The 19,130-nt window shown below is 36.8% G+C and overlaps 1 long non-coding RNA gene across 1 annotated transcript in view; it reads left to right on the top strand.

Moving 5' to 3' along the window:
* Positions 1-7,208: 7,208 nt before the first annotated feature.
* LOC134759695 (uncharacterized) overlaps positions 7,209-19,130 on the top strand; it is a 94,037-nt gene continuing 82,115 nt past the window's right edge. Inside the window, exons 1-3 of the long non-coding RNA XR_010136266.1 lie at positions 7,209-8,551; positions 14,246-14,454; positions 15,187-15,265. This is a non-coding gene — a long non-coding RNA (uncharacterized LOC134759695). The remainder of the gene's footprint in view (positions 8,552-14,245; positions 14,455-15,186; positions 15,266-19,130) is intronic.

Genomic DNA, 19,130 nt, shown 5'->3' on the forward strand with positions numbered 1-19,130 from the left:
CAGAGTCAATGTGAGAAACCAATGATAGAATTAGTATAAAAAGACATTAAGCAGTATTTACAACTATATGCCACATGTTCACAAAGCTAGAGAAAAAACTGAACATGTTAAATAAGGACGTAAAAATATGAAAAGGCCCAAATCAACTTTTTAACAATGAAAATTATAATATTTTCAGTAAAAATATACCATGTAAAATTAATGACATTAAACAATGTGGACAATAACTAAATAGTGAATTTGAAGACAAAACAATACAAAGTAGCCACAATTTAAAAAGAGAAAAAGGATTGAACTAAAGTAAACAGAGCATCTGTGAACTCTAAGTCAACACCAAGCAGTCTAATATACGTGTAATTAGGGTCCCTAAAGGAGAGAAGAGATGAGGGGACAGAAAACTTATTTGAAGAAATATTGGCACAAGGTTTTCCAAAGTTTATGGTAATATTTATAATTTTACTTTAAGCTTGATAATTAAAAGCACTATATATTTTTTGTTTGTTTGTTTGTTTGTTTTTTTGAGATGGAGTCTCGCTCTGTAGCCCGGGCTGGAGTGCAGTGGCATGATCTCAGCTCACTGCAAGCTCCGCCTCTTGGGCTCGTGCCATTCTCCTGCCTCAGCCTCCCGAGTAGCTGGGAATACAGGCATCTGCCACCGCGCCCGGCTAATTTTTTGTACTTTTAGTAGAGACGGGGTTTCACTGTGTTAGCCAGGATGGTCTCGATCTCCTGACCTCGTGATCCACCCATCTTGGCCTCCCAAAGTGCTGGGATTACAGGCGTGAGCCACCGTGCCTGGCCAATAAATATTTTTAAAATACTACACTAAGGAACCTGTAAATCAAATTGTTTAGAGGCAAAAAAGAGGAAAAACTTAAAAGCAGCCAGAGAAAGAAGACACACTATATTAAAGGACTACAATAAAGATGATGCGGATTTTTCATCTGAAATAATATGCAAAAGACAGTGGTGCAAAAACTTTATCACACCACACACCTACATACCCACACATATGCACACACTCACACACACCTAGTCAGCTGAGAACTCTTTACTGGGGGAAAATATATTTTAATATGAAGGGAACATAAAGGCTTTTCAGACATACAAAGCATAAACGTTCATCACTCAGAAACCTGCAGTGCAAAAAATGTTCAAGGAAAACCTTTGAAGAGTAGGAAAATGATAAAAAATATGTATATTGAAAAATACCAGGAATGATAACTACATGAGTAAATGTGCACAATCTTTTTCTTAGTATTAAATTTCTATAAAGGATAATTGACTCTTTAAATGAAAATAATAACAATCTGTCATCGGGTTTATAACATACATAAAGCATAAAGGCCAGAAGGTGACACATGGAGGTATACTATCGTAAGGGTTTGATAATATAAGTGAAATTGTGTATCATTTAAAAGTAGGCTGTGATAAGTTAAAGATATATATAATAAACTTCAATCACTTTAAAAATAACAACTCAAAGAAGGCATAGCTAATAAGCTAAGAAAGGATATAAATTGAAACCATGAAAATGCTTAATCCAAAAAAGGAAAAAACAGAAATAAAAGGAAAGAGCACAAATAACAGTAGGCCAAATAGAAAATGAAGAGTGAAATTCTTGACTTAATCAACTCAAGAATCCAATTAAATGTAAACCAGAGATCAGCAAACTTTCTCTGTAAAGGATCAAGTAGGATATTTTAGGCTCTGCAAGCCACATGGGCAGCAAATAAACTCCACTACTGGAGCCCCAAAACAGCCATAGATGATGTGTAACTGCATAGGTGCTGACTGGATTTGGCCAACAGGCCAGATTTTCCCCCACTAGTCACAGGTTTCAGAGTCCCAATCTAAATGCCCTAATGAAAAGACAGAGATTTTCAGCTTCTATAAAAAAAGCAAGATCCAACATTTTGCTGCCTACTATAAATGTACTTTAAACATAAAGACACAAATATATTAAGAGTAAAATAATAAAATAGGCTAAAATACATTCATGTGAATCAAAAGAAAGTTGGGTTTTCTGAATTCCATTAGTTCCTTTTGCAGTATCACTCCAAAATAATAACCCTAAAATTTTTGTGTATGGTGACAAAATAATCCAGAAATTTTGATATGTAGCCACAAAAGACTGGGTATTTCTCATGCTCATCTTGGGCCACTCTTGTCAAGGGGAGGGTGTCTTGCAGGTAGTTGAAGGTATGCACAGGATTTATTTCACCAGAAAGGCAAAGTGTTCTCTAAAGCAATAGTGGTGAGCTGGGAGATAAAACACATTGCTCACAACAGTCAAGATGTGGAATCAACCTAATTGTTTATCAAAAAATGAATGGATACAGAGATTGTAGTATATATACACAATGTAATACCATTCAGCTTTAAAAAGGGAAGAAATCCTGTCATTTGTGACAACATGAATGAAACTGTGGGATAATAAGTGAAATAATGTAGGCATAGAAAGACAAATACAACATTATCTCAGTTATATGTTAAATCTAAAAAAGTTGAACACTTAGAAGCAGAGAGTACATAATTGTGGTTACCAGGGATTGGTGGGGGCCAGGGTGGGGATTGCTGGGGTGTTGGTCAAAAAATACAAAATTTCAGTTAGACAGGAGTAATACATTCAAAATACCTATTGTACAACATGGTGACTGTAGTTAATAACAATGTATAGTATTCTTGAAAATATCTAAAAGATGACTTTAAGTGTTCTCACCACAAAAAAACAAGTATGTGAGGTAAGGCATATGTTAATTAGCTTGATTTGGAAATGTTGTGATGTATACATATTTTAAAACATCATGTTGTATACCATAAATATATGAACTTTATTTGTTGAATAAGTAAACAAACAAAAACATGGAGGAAACAGACAGAGACACAGGCACAGACACACACACACACACACACACACACACACACACACACACGTTGCTCTTCCATGTGCCTGTTTTTTCCAAATCAACTTACTAAATAACTGCTCCAATATATTGAAGCACCTGGAATATCTGGAAACACCAGGTCTAGAAGTGAAGCTTATGCTTTGGAGATGTGTGTCTCTCTTCTATTTCTTGGGCTTCAAAACAACAAATGGAAAAACAGCTTTTAAAATTGTGTGCTAATTTTATGTTTTTATTACTTTGAAATTAATTATTTTGTTTTTCTTTTCTATTTTATTTCTCCTACAATTATTATGTTCATTTTGCTATTCTGTTTTTAATTGCTTAAAAGGTTGATTCTTTATTTTATTTTATTTTACTTTAAGTTCTAGGATATATGTACAGAACCTGCAGGTATGCTACATAGGTATACGTGTGCCATGGTGGTTTGCTGCACCTGTTGACCCATCCTTTAGGTTCCCTCCCCTCGCCCCCTACAGGCCCTGATGTGTGTTGTTCCCCTCCCTGTGTCCATGTGTTCTCACTGTTCAACTCCCACTTACAAGTGAGAACATGCGGTGTCCGGTTTTTTGTTCCTGTTTTAGTTTGCTGAGGATGATGGCTTCCAGCTCCATCCATGTCCTTGCAAAGGGCATGATCTCATTCCTTTTTTTGGATGCATAATATTCCATGGTGTATATGTACCACAATTTATTTATCCAGTCTATCTTTGATAAACATTTGGGTTAGTTCCATGTCTTTGCTATTGTAAATAGTGCCGCAATAAACATACAAGTGCATGTGTCTTTATAGTAGAATGATTTATAATCCTTTGGGTATATACCCAGTAATGAGTTTGCTGGGTCAAATGGTATTTCTGGTTCTAGATCCTTGAGGAATTGCCCCAGTGTCTTCCACAATTGTTGAACTAATTTATGTTCCCTCCAACAGTGTAAAAGTGTTCCTATTTCTCCACAGCCTTGCTGGCATCTAATGTTTCTTGACTTTTTAATAATCACCATTCTGACTGGTGTGGGATGGTATCTCATTGTGATTTTGATTTGCATTTCTCTAATGATCAGTGATGTTAAGCTTTTTTTCGTGTTTGTTGGTCACGTAAATGTCTTCTTTTCGGAAGTGTCTGTTCATATCCTTTGCCCACTTTTTGATGGGGTTGTTTGGCTTTTTATTGTAAATTTGGTTTTAAGTTCCTTATAGATTCTGGATATTAGACCTTTGTCAGATTGGTAGATTGCAGAAATTTTCTCCCATTCTGTAGGTTGCCTGTTCACTCTGATGATAGTTTCTTTTGCTGTGCAGAAGCTCTTTAGTTTAATTAAATCCCATTCGTCAATTTTGGCTTGTGTTGCAATTGATTTTGACATTTTCATCATGAAGTCTTTGCCCATGCCTATGTCCTGAATCGTATTACCTAGGTTTTCTTCTAGGGTTTTTATGGTTTGGTGTTTTACATTTAAGTCTTTAATCCATCTTGAGTTAATTTTTGTATAAGGTGTAAGGAAGGGGTCCAGTTTTAGTTTTCTGCATACAGCTAGCCAGTTTTCCTAGCACCATTTATTGAATAGGAAATCCTTTCCCCATTGTTTTTATCAGGTTTATTGAAGATCAGATGGTTGTAGATGTGTAGTGTTATCTCTGAGGTCTCTGTTCTGTTCCATTGGTCTATATGTCTGTTTTGGTACCAGTACCATGCTGTTTTGGTTACTGTAGCCCTGTAGTATAGTTTGAAGTCCAGTAGCATGATGCCTCCAGCTTTGTTCTTTTTGAATAGGATTGTCTTGGAATATGGGCTTTTTTGGTTCCATATGAAATTTAAATAGTTTTTTCTAATTCTCTGATGAATGTCAGTGATGGTTTGATGGGAATAGCATTGATTCTATAAATTACTTTGAGCAGTATGGCCATTTTCATGATATTGATTCTTCCTATTTTCCATTTGTTTGTGTTCTCTCTTATTTCCTTGAGTAGTGGTTTGTAGTTCTCCTTGAAGAAGTCCTTCACATCTCTTGTTAGCTCTCTTCCTAGGTATTTTACTATCTTTGCAGCAATTGTGAATGGGAGTTCATTCTTGATTTGGCTCTTCGCTTGTCTATTGTTGGTTTATAGGAATGCTTGTCATGTTTGCACATTGATTTTGTATCCTGAGACTTTGCTGAAATTGCTTATCAGCTTAAGGAGTTTTTGGGCTGAGATGATGGGGTTTTCTAAACAGAATCATGTCATCTGCAAACAGAGACAATTTGAATTCCTCTCTTCCTATTTGAATACCCTTTATTTCTTTGTCTTGCCCAATTGTCCTGGCCAGAACTTCCAATACTATGTAGAATAGAAGTGGTGAGAGAGGGCATCTTTGTCTTGTCCTGGTTATCAAAGGAAATGCTTCCAGCTTTTGCCCATTCAATATGATATTGGCTATAGGTTTGTCATAAATAGCTCTTATTATTTTGAGATATGTTCCATCAATACCTAGTTTATTGAGAGTTTTTAACATGAAGGGATGTTGAATTTTATCAAAGGCCTTTTCTGCATCTATTGAGATAATCATGTCATTTTGTCTTTGTTTCTGTTTATGTGATGGATTATGTTTATTGATTTGAATATGTTGAACCAGCCTTGCATCCCAGGGATAAAACTGACTTGATCGTGGTGGGTAAGTTTTTTGATGTGCTGCTGGATTCGATTTGCCAGTATTTTATTGAGGATTTTCACATTGATGTTCATCAGGGATATTGGCCTGAAGTCTTTTTTGTTGTTGTAGCATCTCTGCAGGTTTTGGTATCAGGACAATGCTGGCTTCATAAAATGAGTTAGGAGGAGTCCTTCCTTTTCAATTGTTTGGAATAGTTTCAGAAGGAGTAGTACCAGCTCCTCTTTGTACCTCTGGCACAATTAAGCTGGGAATCCTTCTTATCCTGGGCTTTTCTTCGTTGGTAGGCTATTAATTACTGCCTCAATTTCAGAGCTTGTTATTGGTCTATTCAGGGATTTAACGTCTTCCTGGTTTAATCTTGGTAGGGTGTATGTGCCCAGGAATTTATCCATTTCTTCTAGATTTTCTAATTTATTTGCACAGAGGTGTTTTTAGTATCCTCTGATGGTAGTTTGTATTTCTGTGGGGTCAGTGGTGATATCCCCTTTATCATTTTTTATTGTGTCTATTTGATTCTTCTCTCTTTTTTTCTTTATTAGTCTAGCTAGTGGTCTATCTATTTTGTTAATTTTTTCAAAAAAACAACTCCTGAATTCACTGATTTTTGAAGGGTTTTTTGTTTCTGTCTCCTTCAATTCTGTTCTGATCTTAATTATTTCTTCTGCTACCATTTGGATTAGTTTGCTCTTGCTTCTCTAGCTCTTCTAATTGTGATGTTAAGGTGTTGATTTGAGATCTTTCTAGCTTTCTCTTGTGGGCATTTAGTGTATAAATTTCCCTCTTAATGCTGCTTTAACTGTATCCCAGAGATTCTGGCATGATGTCTCCTTGTTCTCATTGGTTTCAAAGAACTTCTTTATTACTGCCTTAATTTCATTATTTACCCCTGAGTCTTTCAGTAGCAGGTTTTTTAATTTCCATGTAATTGTGTGGTTTTGAGTGATTTTCTTAATCCTGAGTTCTAATTTGATTGCACTGTGGTCTGAGAGACTGTTTGTTATGATTTCAGTTCTTTTGCATTTGCCAAGGAGTGTTTTACTTCCAATTTTGTTGTCTACTTTAGAATAAGTGCATGTGACTCTGAGAAGAATGTATATTCTGTTGATTGGGGGTGGAGAGTTCTGTAGATTTCTATTAGGTCCACTTGATACAGAGCAGAGTTCAAGTCCTGTATATTATTGTTAATTTTCTGTCTTGTCGATCTGTCTCACATTGACAATAGGGTGTTAAAGTCTCCCACTATTATTTTGTTGGAGTCAACGTCTCTTTGTAGGTCTCTAGGAACTTGTTTTATGAATCTGGGTGCTCCTGTACTGGGTGCATATATATTTAAGATAGTTAGCTCTTCTTGTTGCATTGATCCCTTTACCATATGTAAAGCTCTTCTTTGTCTTTTATGATCTTTGTTGGTTTAAAGGCTGTTTTGTCAGAGACTAGGATTGCAACACCTGCTTTTTTTGCTTTTCATTTGCTTTGGTAATTTTTTCTCCATCCCTTTATTTTGAGCCTATGTGTGTCTTTGCATGTGAGATGGGTCTCCTGAATACATCACACCAATGGGTCTTGACTCTTCATCCAATTTGCCAGTCTGTGTCTTTTTAATTGGGACATTTAGCTCATTTACATTTAAAGTTAGTATCGTTATGGTTGAATTTGATCCTGTCATCATGATGCTATCTGGTTACTTTGCAAACTAGTTGATGTTGATGTTTCTTCAAAGATTCATTGTTCTTTATATTTTGGTGTATTTTTGCAGTGGCTGGTAGTGATATTTCCTTTCCATGTTTAGTGCTTTCTTCAGGAACTCTTCAAAGGCAGGCCTGGTGCTGATGACATCCTTCAGCATTTGCTTGTCTGGGAAAAATTTGATTTCTCTTTTGCTTATGAAACTTCGTTTGGCTGGATATAAAACTCTGGGTTGAAAATTCTTTTCTTTGAGAATGTTGAATATTGGCCCCACTCTCTTCTGGCTTGTAGGGTTTCTGCTGAGAGGTCTGCTGTTAGTCTGATGGGCTTCCCTTTGCAGGTGACCTGGCCTTTGTCTCTGGCTGCCCTTAACATTTTTTCCTTCATTTTGACTTTGGAGAATCTGATGATTCTGTGTCTTGGGGTTGAACTTCTTATGGAGTATCTTAGTCATGATCTCTGTATTTCCTGAATTTGAATGTTGGCCTGTCTTGCTAGGTTGGGGAAGTTCTCCTGAATAATATCCTGAAGTGTGTTTTCCAGCTTGTTTCCATTCTCCCTGTCTCCTTCAGGTGCTCCAGTCAATCATAGGTTTGGTCTTTTTATGTAATCACATATATCTCAGAGGCTTTGTTCATTCCTTTTTATTCTTTTTTCTCTAATCTTGTTGGCATGCCTTATTTGAGCAGGGTGGTCTTCAAACTCTGATATCCATTCTTCTGCTTTATCGATTTGGCTGTTGATACTTGTGTATGCATTACAAAGTTCTCATGCTGTGTTTTCAGCTCCATCAGGTCATTTATGTTCCTCTCTAAACTAGTTATTCTAGTTAGCAGCTCCTCTAACTTTTATCAAGTTTCTTAGCTTCTTGCATTCGGTTAGAACATACTCCTTTAGCTCAGTGGAGTTTATTACCCATCTTCTGAAGTCTACTTCTGTCAATTCATCTGTCTCTCTTCCTCCATCCAGTTCTGTGCCCTTGCTAGTGAGGCGTTGCAATAATTTGGAGGAGAAGAGGCACTCTGGCCTTATGGGTTTTCAGCGTTTTTTTGTTGATTCCTCCTCATGTTCATGAGTTTATCTAGTTTCAATCTGTAAAGTTGTTGACCCTTGGATGGGCTTTTTGTGGGGACTTTTTGTGTTGTTGATGCTGTTGTTGTTGCTTTCTGTTTGTTTTTCTTTCAGTGGTCTGGTCCCTCTTCTGTAGGGCTGCTGCAGTTTGCTGGGGGTTCACTTCAGACCCTATTCATCTGGTTCACTCCTGCACCTGGAGATGTCACTCAAGGAAGCTGGAGAACAGCAAAGATAGGTACCTGCTCCTTCCTCTGGGATCTCTAAGCTTGAGAGGCACCAACCTGATGCCAGTAGGATCGCTCCTGTGTAGGGTGTCTGACAACCCCTGTTGGAGGGTCTCACCCAGTTGGGTGGCATGGGAAACAAGACTGATTTAATGAAGAACTTTGACTGTCCCTTGGTGGAGGGGGTGTGCTTTGCTGGGGGAAACCTACTTGTCTGGGCTGCCTGGGTTCCTCAGAACTACCTGGAGGAAAGGCTAAGTCTGCTGGTCCACAGAGACTGTGGCCGCACCTCCCCATAGGAACTCAGGCCCAGGGAGTTCAGCATTCTGTCCCAGAGCCCCTGGCTGGAGTTGTTGGAGTTCCTGCAGGGAAGCCCCGCCCAGTGGGGAGGGGGTCAGGGTCAGGTCTGAAGAGGCTCTCTGGCTGCTGTCTGTCACAGCCGGTGTGTTGGGCTGTGGGGGACACCTCCTTGTACCAAGTGGTCTAACCTTCTTGGCTCCAGCAGGAGAAAAGCATGGCCTGGAGCTATAGAGATGGATGCTGCCCTTCCCTGCACTGGGAGCTTAGCATGTTAGGCAGCTATCAGTGCTGGCTGCTGCACCTCCCCCAAGAAGCTCAAATGGCTTAGACAGCAGACAGTGGTAGCTGGGGTGCTGGTTGCCCCTCCACCTGGGAACTAAACAGGCGTAAGCAGATTCTAGCTGAGAAACTGTTGAGAATCTGCAAAGCTCCAGGTTTGGGACCCTAGGCCATGGTGGCTTGGGTTGAAGAGTGGGATCTTCCTATCTGTGGGCTGCACAGTTCTGTAGAAAAAGCATGGTTTTCCCAGCTGAGTAGCACCCTCACTCACCGCCTCCCTTGGCTGGGGGATGGGGGGTCCCTGCCCCGTGTAGCTTTCAAGTGGGTGCCATACCACACTGCTCTTCCTTCCTTTCCATGGGTCACAGCAGCCACATAGTCAGTTCTGAGAGAGAACCTAGATAGCTTGGTTGCTGGTGCAGAATTCACACACTATTATGGTTCTTTTTGACTGTAGTCTCCAATCACTGCTGCTTCTAGTTGGCAGTCTTGGCCCTGCCCTCCAGAAACTTGATTCTGTGTATTGAAATTCATTCATTTCATAATTTTAAAATTTGAATTTTGCATTGTACATATTTTGATGTTTTCTTTTCAGCTTTGTTGTTTTCCAGATTGTCTGTAATTGGGACTAGCCCTGTTAATAGCAACTATTTACTTAGAAGGTTATTTTTATTTAATTTCTAAATATTTTTTACTGGGATTTTTGTAAGTTTTATTTGGAATTTTACTATTTATTGCTAATTAGTTTTATTGTAGACACAGAATACAACATAAATCAAATTTTTGAAATTTGATGAAGCTTAATTTGTTCTTTGGTTTATGAAACAATTTTACAAAATTTCAAACAAAATCAAAAAATGCATTTTTAGCAAGGTAAAATGGAATGTATTAACATCTAGCACATAAATACTCAATTAGTTCCTACTACTGCACTAAGAAGTCATTTAAATTTTCATGCTTTCATTTATTATAATCAATTTTAAAGATTACAAATATTTCACTAATCAAAAATTTTATGTTTTGTGTATTTTACTGCAACAAAAATACAAATAAAAAGCTAGTTCATGTACATACTTACAATATAAAAGAACTCTGTTACCTTTAAAATTGTGTGTGTGTCTGTTACAGTCACCCATTATAATTTTGGCTTCTAATTCTTCCTTCATTACATATAGTTTTATGGTTTTTGTTTTGTTTTGTTTTTTTAAGACGGAGTCTTGCTCTGTCGCCAGCCTGGAATGCATTGGCATGATCTTGGATCACTGCAACCTCCACCTCCTGGGTTCAAGCAGTTCTCCTGCTTCAGCCTCCCCAATAGCTGAGACTACAGGCACGTGCCACCATGCCCAGCTCATTTTTTTAATGTGTTTTTAATAGAGGCGGGGTTTCACCATGTTGGCCAGGATGGTTTCAATCTCTTGACCTCACGATCCGCCTGCCTCTGCCTCCCAAAGTGCTGGGATTACAGGCATGAGCCACCGTGCCTGGCCAGTTTTATGTTTTTAATGTTATCTTGCATATCATGTTTCATGGTTATTATCTCTCTATTCATTCACTATACTATTAATATGTATTGGCTATCTACTTTGAAGCAGGACTGAAGTAGGCTATAGAGATAAGGAGTTGGCCAGGACAGGAAATGTTTTTGCCTTTAACAAAACTTACTATCTAAGTCAGAAAAATAGAAACATATAACAAATAAACATATGTACCCTCAAATATGAATGGATGTGTACATATATGTTCATATTTGCATATATATGTGTACGTTCAATTTTTGTATGTATATGTTTGTATGTATTGGCTTAAACACATACATGCATGTAAGTAAAATGGATACAATATTTATTTATGAAATGTCACACAGTACTTATTACATAATTGCTTAGCAAAACATGAGGCAAATTGAAGGAATAGAATATAACAGATTTGAAGGCTCTTCAGATGAGGGGAAGACTTCTGTGAATAGGTGACCCTTAAGTGGAGTCCTGAATGAAGAGGTGAGGTCAATCCTGAGAAGACTCAGGGCATGATCATTCCAGACAAAGGAAGCAGCATGGACAAAAGCCCTGAGATAAGGATGAGTTTGCAATGTAGAAACAATAGCAAGGTCAGTATAACTATAATAGAACAGTCACTAAAATAGCAGAAAACAATCAGGGAGTAGTATTATCAGATTAATGATTTTTAAAAATCACTGTGATAACCAAAATGAGGAGAACCATTTGAAATGTATTAAATTTGTCTGGGTGGGAGATGATATGGGCTTGGATTTGATGGTAGCAGTGGACCTGCTGAAGAGTGATTAAATATTGGATATATTTTCAAGAAAAACCTGACAGCTCTTGCGTATTAATTGCACACATGATATAAAAGCAATAGTGGAACTAAAGATAGTAGTCTGAGGTAGTGAAGCAAAAGTGATGCCTTTTTTTTTGAAGCAGAGAACAATAGAAAAGAAACATGTATATGAACTGAGTCAAGATTTCTGGTTTCTAAGTATCTTCAGGTTAAGATTGAGATACATACAAGCTCTTATAGTTCTTAGTGCCCACAATCTCAAATTTGACCTTTTGTATTGGTTTCTGATTGGTTTGACCCTGATCCATATGGAAATGTTTATTAAGGTAGCTGAAGTGGGAGGATCACTTGAAACCAGGAGGCGGAGGCTGTAGTGAGCCGAGATCATACCACTGTACTCCAGCCTGGGCGACAGAGTGAGACCCTGTCTCAAAACAACAACAAAAACAACGGACCTATAAGATTAGCATTATTATTTATCCTCATTTTAAGTTGAGAAAATCGAGGCACAGAGAAATGATTAGATATGCCAAAGGTCATACAGCTCATAAATTCGAGAGTCTGGACTGGAATTTCAGTCTGGACTGGACTGTAATTATCATTGCATATAGAGAAGATAACAGGGATGCAAACACAAACACAATTATAATATCTCTTCTATTATGCTGGGATAATAGTAAAGTCTGTCATGAATAGCAGTACTTTAGTAAACATTTCCATATGGATTAGGGTCAAACCTATGAGAGACTGATGCAGAAGGTAAAATTTGAGATTGTGCATTCTAAGAACCATATGAGCTTGAGTCTATCGGGAGCCATCTTTTCCCCCATATGAATAAAGCCAGCCCAAGAAGAAAGCCACATAGAAAGTAGAGCTGAGAGATGGAAAGATATTGTTTTAATGATACATTTGAACCCCTGATCCAACTGGACTTTATTTCTAGATTTTTCAGTTATAGAAACAAAGAAATTTGCTATTTTGCTAAAAAAAAAAAAAAAGGATTGAGATACATAATATATCTGCCAAGTGGGGAAGCCCAGTAGGACGTTGAATAAATGCCTCTGGAGGTGAAGGGAGAGGTCCAAGGTAATGATATAATTCTGAGAATCCATAGGGTGTATATGGGATTAAAAGGCATAGGGCCTGACGAGATTGCCAAGAAAAAGCATGGATGGTGGAGAGAAGAACTATAAAGACACGGGCTGGGCAATGACTGCATGGAAGAGAGCAAAGGAAACTAAGAAAGAGCTCAGTGAGGTAGAAAAAAAAATCAGAGAAGTATTGTCCAACTTCAGAATTATTTCAACCAGGAAGGGAATATGGCAAGTATTGTGAATGGCTTCAGTAAGTTGCAAACTGAGACTCAAACATTATAATTGGCAAATGGAGGTCATTATGACATTAACGTGAGCTGTTTCAGTGGAGTATCAGGAAGGAAAGTGTGGACGGAGAGAGTTCCAGACATATTGGGAAGTGAGGAAATAGACTGACAATCCTTCCAAGCATATAAATGAGGGTGGAGAAATTTGGAGGTGGAAGTTCCAATTCTGGAATCATGACAGAGCAGAGTTTTAAGAGACACTGGCGCCCATCTCTTGAGGCATGGTTAATATCTCAAAAGATAAAAGAGTTCCCCAAGGATTCTTCCCTCATAGCCAAATGAATTGACAAATACATAATGTGACCTAGCTTGGAGTTTCTTTGAGTCAGAGTCATTGAGCAAAGAAATGGGTTTTAGGTGGCCAGAAAGTAGTACAGGAGTGCCTGGGCCCAGGTGACAGCAACAGAGGGCTGGGAGGGAAACTAAGGTTGTAAGATGGATAAGGGGATGGGAGCAGCATCAAGGGGCTGGGTCAGATGGAGGCAGATCACAAGGAGCCAGCCTGGGCACACAGAGGCCCCAGGAAGAGTAGGGTTGCCCTGAATGGCACTGCTGTTGAGATACAAAATTTTGGATAATGGTGCCATAGGGAGGCTGAACCTGGAACTTGGACACTAAGCCAAAATCAGTGGGGGGAGAAATGGCACAAGACTAAGAAATACTGACAAAAATAAAAGCTAACCCTCCTGGAAGAACGGTTCTCAAAGCTGACATCACTGATCTCTCACAGATAAATTCACAGAAAGGAATGCTAGATATAGGAGATGGCAAGTTTCTATGATGGAAAGAAAAAAAAAGCATTACTTTTGAAAATGTTCAGAATGAGGCAACAATAGGATATGGCTATAAAGGAGTTATAAAATATACATATATGAGTGCAATATGTGTGTATATACACACATATACATACATTATAAACACATACATTATATACACATACGATATATACACATATATAATATGATATATACATTATGTGTTACATATATAATACATGTATTATATATACTATATATACATATACATATATACACATACACATGTATAGATGTATACACACAACATATATGTATATATGTACAGATTTGTATGTATACACACATAACATACAAATATACATGTATGTATTTATACATGTATATACATATATACATGTATATATTTATATTTATACATGTATATTCATATATACATGTATATTCATATTAGCACTCATATGGATATGATATATGGTATATGTATACATACACCATACATATGTATGTATACATATACATACATATATGCATATATAAATATATATGCATATATGTTGTGTGTATATATATGTACACACACACATTGTTCACATATATATGTATATTTTTGTAACTCCTTTATAGACATACCCTATCGGTAACACATTCTCAATGTATTCAAAAGTAATGCTTTTTTTTTCTCTCAGGGAAAACAGATTCAGAAGAGAGGAGAAGAAAGGAGAGAATTGGGAGAGGAGGAAGAGGAGGGAACAGGAGAGAAGATGAGAGAAGAAAGGAGGAGGAGGAGAAGTGGAAAGGAGAGAAGAAAGAGATGAGAGAGATCACTAGTACTTAAGATGTAGAAAGTCTTTAGTGCTGTATCACTATTCACCAAAGGAGCAATCAACTTTGAGAGGTTTGTTTTATGTATACTGCTACTTTTAACTTCCAATTTAGTAGAAATGCGTATCTATATATTACTACAAGCCATGGGGCTTTGACTGATTTCTTTTTTTTTCCGGATTTACTGACAAGTGTAAATAAATATTTGTTTATGTTTTACTTTTGAAATAAATTAAGATCCATTATTAAGTAGATTGATTCTAGGCTCTGGTCCCATGTTGGTTATTTCAAATTTTTAATCACCCATTAATTCATTAAGGTAATTGTTTTGCTGAAGTGTGATGATGTAATTAATGATTTTAAGTGTATTTCATCAATCATATTCAGGAAGTCAATTTTTAATTCTCTCAAAATGCAAATCAAATTCTCCATTCCTTTTATTCTGTCCTACATGATGATGAAAAATAGTGTTGCCTTGGAAGTGGATGTGGATGCTTTACCTTTTTTAAAAGCTGGTAATTGATACAAGCAGTTACACAGTTGTTGTACATGAATGTTTGTAGAATTGATTGAAGTCATATCAATATTAGGATTATTCCTGGAATATTCCATGATATATTTCCTGAGAAAATCATACCACCATTTCTGCAGCCTTGCAGGCAATTGACTGTAATAACTACTATATTGTGTTCTTATTTGCTGGAATGTTATTCCTATGACAGCTTATGATATTGAATAGTTTTATGGAAAGCAAAGAGTTGAAATATATTGAAAAAGTTTAAGACTCTATATTATTCCTTTACAGGTGTCCCTAATCACAGAAATACCTCTGATGTATAAAAAAGTCTCATAGCTGACATTCAAAAATTATTGATGGACACATGGTGAGTTATTTCGACATGATCTTGGAATATCTCTCAACATTCCTTTCTTATTCTTCATGAATGCATTGAATCCCCAGTTTTTAAAGCTGTAGCATATCAGGCCTCAATCCTCTAGTTTAATAAACAATATGATAGTTTTTCTTTAAAATACGTTGGAGATTTCTTTTGTTGACCTGCTAGTGCTTTCTCTAGTTTGATCCTTTTCAAATTGAGAACGTTTCATAAAGATGTGTTTTTTTCATGTTTAGTAAGACATTTAATTATAAGGAAGAATAAAATAAACATTAAGTGTTAAAGATAAGAGGGCTATCTAATGATAGCAAATAAGATGAGATGCATAAGTTGTTAGAAGGTGCCAATGAAGTAGAAAATCCAGGTAAGTTTTACCTCATCATAAAAAGAAAAGTGCAGTTTAGTCAACATTTTAATAGTTTGGAGCAATGGAATAACAATACCTGTTAATTCTTTACTGAGCACTTACTATATGTCAGTCCCTATTTGGAATGTTTTATATAAATTAATTCATTTAAGCCAAGCTTTTTCAATCTCAGCACTATCAACAATGGGCCAGACAATTCTTTTTTGTGGGTGACTGTTCTGTGCATTGTAGGCTGTTTAGCAGTAACCTTGGCAATAGAGATGGCAATAGAGATCCCCTCTAATATGTAACTGCTAAAAATATCTGCAAACATTGACAAAAGATTCTTGAGGAACAAAATTTATTTGCTGCTTGAGATGCACTGAGTTAAGCCCTACAATGTCTTTCTTATTATTTTCATATAACTTTTAACAACATGGAAATAAAGATAGTTTAAATAACTTTCCCAAAATCACTCAACATATAATCAGACACCTAGGACTTAATCCAAAGACTTGAATGCCATAGCGCATGTTGTCAAGTACTACCCTATACATACACTGCCTCTCATACTCTTCTCAGAGAGGAGCAAGGGATTATACAACTGATAGAGAAAATTAGCAAAATAAGCCTTTAATCAAATACCTTTTTTTTTTAGACACTCTTATTCTGTCACCCAGGCTGGAGTTCAGTAGCACAAACAGCTCACTGCAGCCTCAACTTCCCAGACTCAAGAAATCCTCCCATCTCAGCCTCCTGAGTATTTGAGTCTAGAGGCCTGTACCACCATATATGGTTAATTTTTTTTAAGACAGGGTCTTGCTATATTGCCAAGGCTGGTCTTGAACTCTTGGCCTTGAGCAATCCTACCACCTCAGCCCCCAAAGTGTTGGGATTACAGGCATGTGCTACTATGCCCGGCCCTCAAATACCAATTATTGATATTTCCTATGCATGCCACACTTATGGACTTGTTGAGAAATATTTGAAGAGCTATCACTTGAGCTGACCCAGATAAGGATGTTGGCCTGAGACCCAATGGGAGATATGGATTTAGAAAAACATATCTTGTTACATAGTTATCTTAAGAATAACCATTCACTAGATATTTACAAGTAACATGTATTTTCTATTTTTGGGGTTTTGAAGAAATGATAAACAAAATAAAAATAGCAACAAAGCATTCATAAAATACCAATGTCAACAGAGGTGGCCCAGTTATATTTGCTTACTTCCCAAATTACATTGTCCAGCTTTCCTATGATTCATTCTAAGTGCGGGGGTGTGAAGATAAAATAGATGGTGGTATAGGTTAAATTTGTTGATTTTATAACAGTTCTTTTTTGTTATGCTGGTTTCTAAAGCTGTTCATACACTTATCCTGATCATAATTCTTTCAGCCAGAGTAGTTATGAGCCCCTGGAGCGTTCTAAATGACCTGAAGCACTAGCTTCTAGTTCCTGACTGACATGCATAGAAAACATTAGGGGCATTTATAGCGGATAGTAGCACATCCTCTACACAAAATATTCTGAGAAACCAATTAATGAGGAGCTACAATATTAATCCACTTTGAGATGGGATGTAGCCAGCTCTTTGTATTCTAAACCTGAAAGACTCCCTGTACTCACTTCAATTTTAGGAATCTCTTTCACTTGCCATTAGTGCTGTCAGATTTCTGTCTGTGGTAAGAATAGAATGAGATCAGCATCTAACTTTACTTCTATGAAACTCATATCCTTGGCAATTATATTTGCAGTTATGAGAAGAGTAGAGATAACACACAAGTGAAGCTAAATGTCAATCTATAAGTTCAAACATCAGACAAACTACTTCAGTCCATTTTCTATTTTGTAATCTGTCAACCAAGAGATCTAGGTCCTAATCTCAGTTCTACCACTAACCACCAGTACCATCCGGTATGATTTGATGGTATGACTTTACTTCCCTGAAATGCAATGTCCTCATTTGTCTTATAGGAGTTTGATTATTAGATTTCAAATCTCTAAAATGTAGTATCTTATAGTTACTAGTTTTCTTCAGTGTAAAGGCTTTCTTTACTGTGGTTTAATATCATTTCTGATTTTTTTTTTTATTTTTGGTCAGAGACATGGAGGTAGAATTGTGTTTGGAGGAAGAGATGATTCCAACATAGCATGGTTGAAAAACTGGTGAACAAAACATTGACTCATCAGTTTTTAACAATGTCTGAAAATTCCAATTTCATTTCTTCAGTTTTCTGTTATTGCTGTTTGAAGGACATTGCATTTTTGTAGGCTTTTCCTTCTACTCTGTAATTGGGTATGAATCTTACCATTAAATTACTCTCTATTTTCATTAACTAGAAAGTTAGGCTGTGAAATAATAAGAAAGTTTCTAAGAACATAATCAAACTTCTTTATAAATAGATTTGCCTGAAGCCCTGACCCAAAGTGAACTTGTAAATGAGGTCTGTCCACTAGATAAAAATAAACATTAAAAATAAACCAGTTCTGCTTTTCATATAAGACATCTCTCATTAGTTTCTAAGTTAATTTCATATTAGAACTTAAAAGTTTCTGACTTCAGAGAGCAATGTTTACCCTAAGGCCAAAACAGGGAAATTGATTGCTAAAGAAACTAAAGAATCTATTGCAAGATGTCTAGTCTCCTAACAGGAATGATGAATCCAGAAACTAAAGTCATCCTCAATTCAATATGTAGAATAGAGAAAGAGATAGTGGGACATTTTTGCTGCCCATCAAACCTTCAGCAAAGACCAAAAGTCACATTCCATCAGAGGAACCAGTTGGCTACCTACATTAAACAGGCAAGTCCTTTCCCGCTAATGCACTAGAGTAGTGCCTCTCTTATCTATGGTGGGATATATTCCAAGACCCTCAGTGAATGCCTAAAGCTGAGGATAGTACCAAACCCTATATAAACTATGTTTTTTTCTATACATACCTGTACATTTATAAGGTTTAATTTATAAATTAGACATAGTAAGAGATTAACAATAACTAATAATACAATTGAACAATTATAACAATATATTAGCATCATGATTCTTGCCCTTTGGGGCCATTATTAAAATCAAGGATCCTTAAACAAAAGCATTGCAAAACCACCATAGTCGATCTGGGAACTGTGACAGCTTCTAAGTGACTAATGGGTGAGTAGTTTAACAATAATTAATAATAAAATGGAACAATTACAGCAATATGTTAGCATCACAATTCTTGCACTTCAGGGCCATTATTAAGTAAAATAAGGGTTACTTAAACAAAAGCATTGCAGAACCACCATAGTTGATCTGAGAACTATGACAGCTTCTAAGTAACTAATGGATAAGTAGCATAGACAAAGTGGATGTGCTAGACAGAGGGATGATTCATGTCCTGGGCAAGACAGAGAGGGACGGTACAAGACGTCATCACACTACTCAGAGCAGTGTGTGATTTAAAACATATGAATTGTTTATTTTTGGATTTCTCCATTTAATATTTTTGGGCCAGGGTTGACCAC

Source organism: Pongo abelii, chromosome 12 (assembly GCF_028885655.2).
Source record: "Pongo abelii isolate AG06213 chromosome 12, NHGRI_mPonAbe1-v2.0_pri, whole genome shotgun sequence".
Lineage (NCBI taxonomy): Eukaryota > Metazoa > Chordata > Mammalia > Primates > Hominidae > Pongo > Pongo abelii.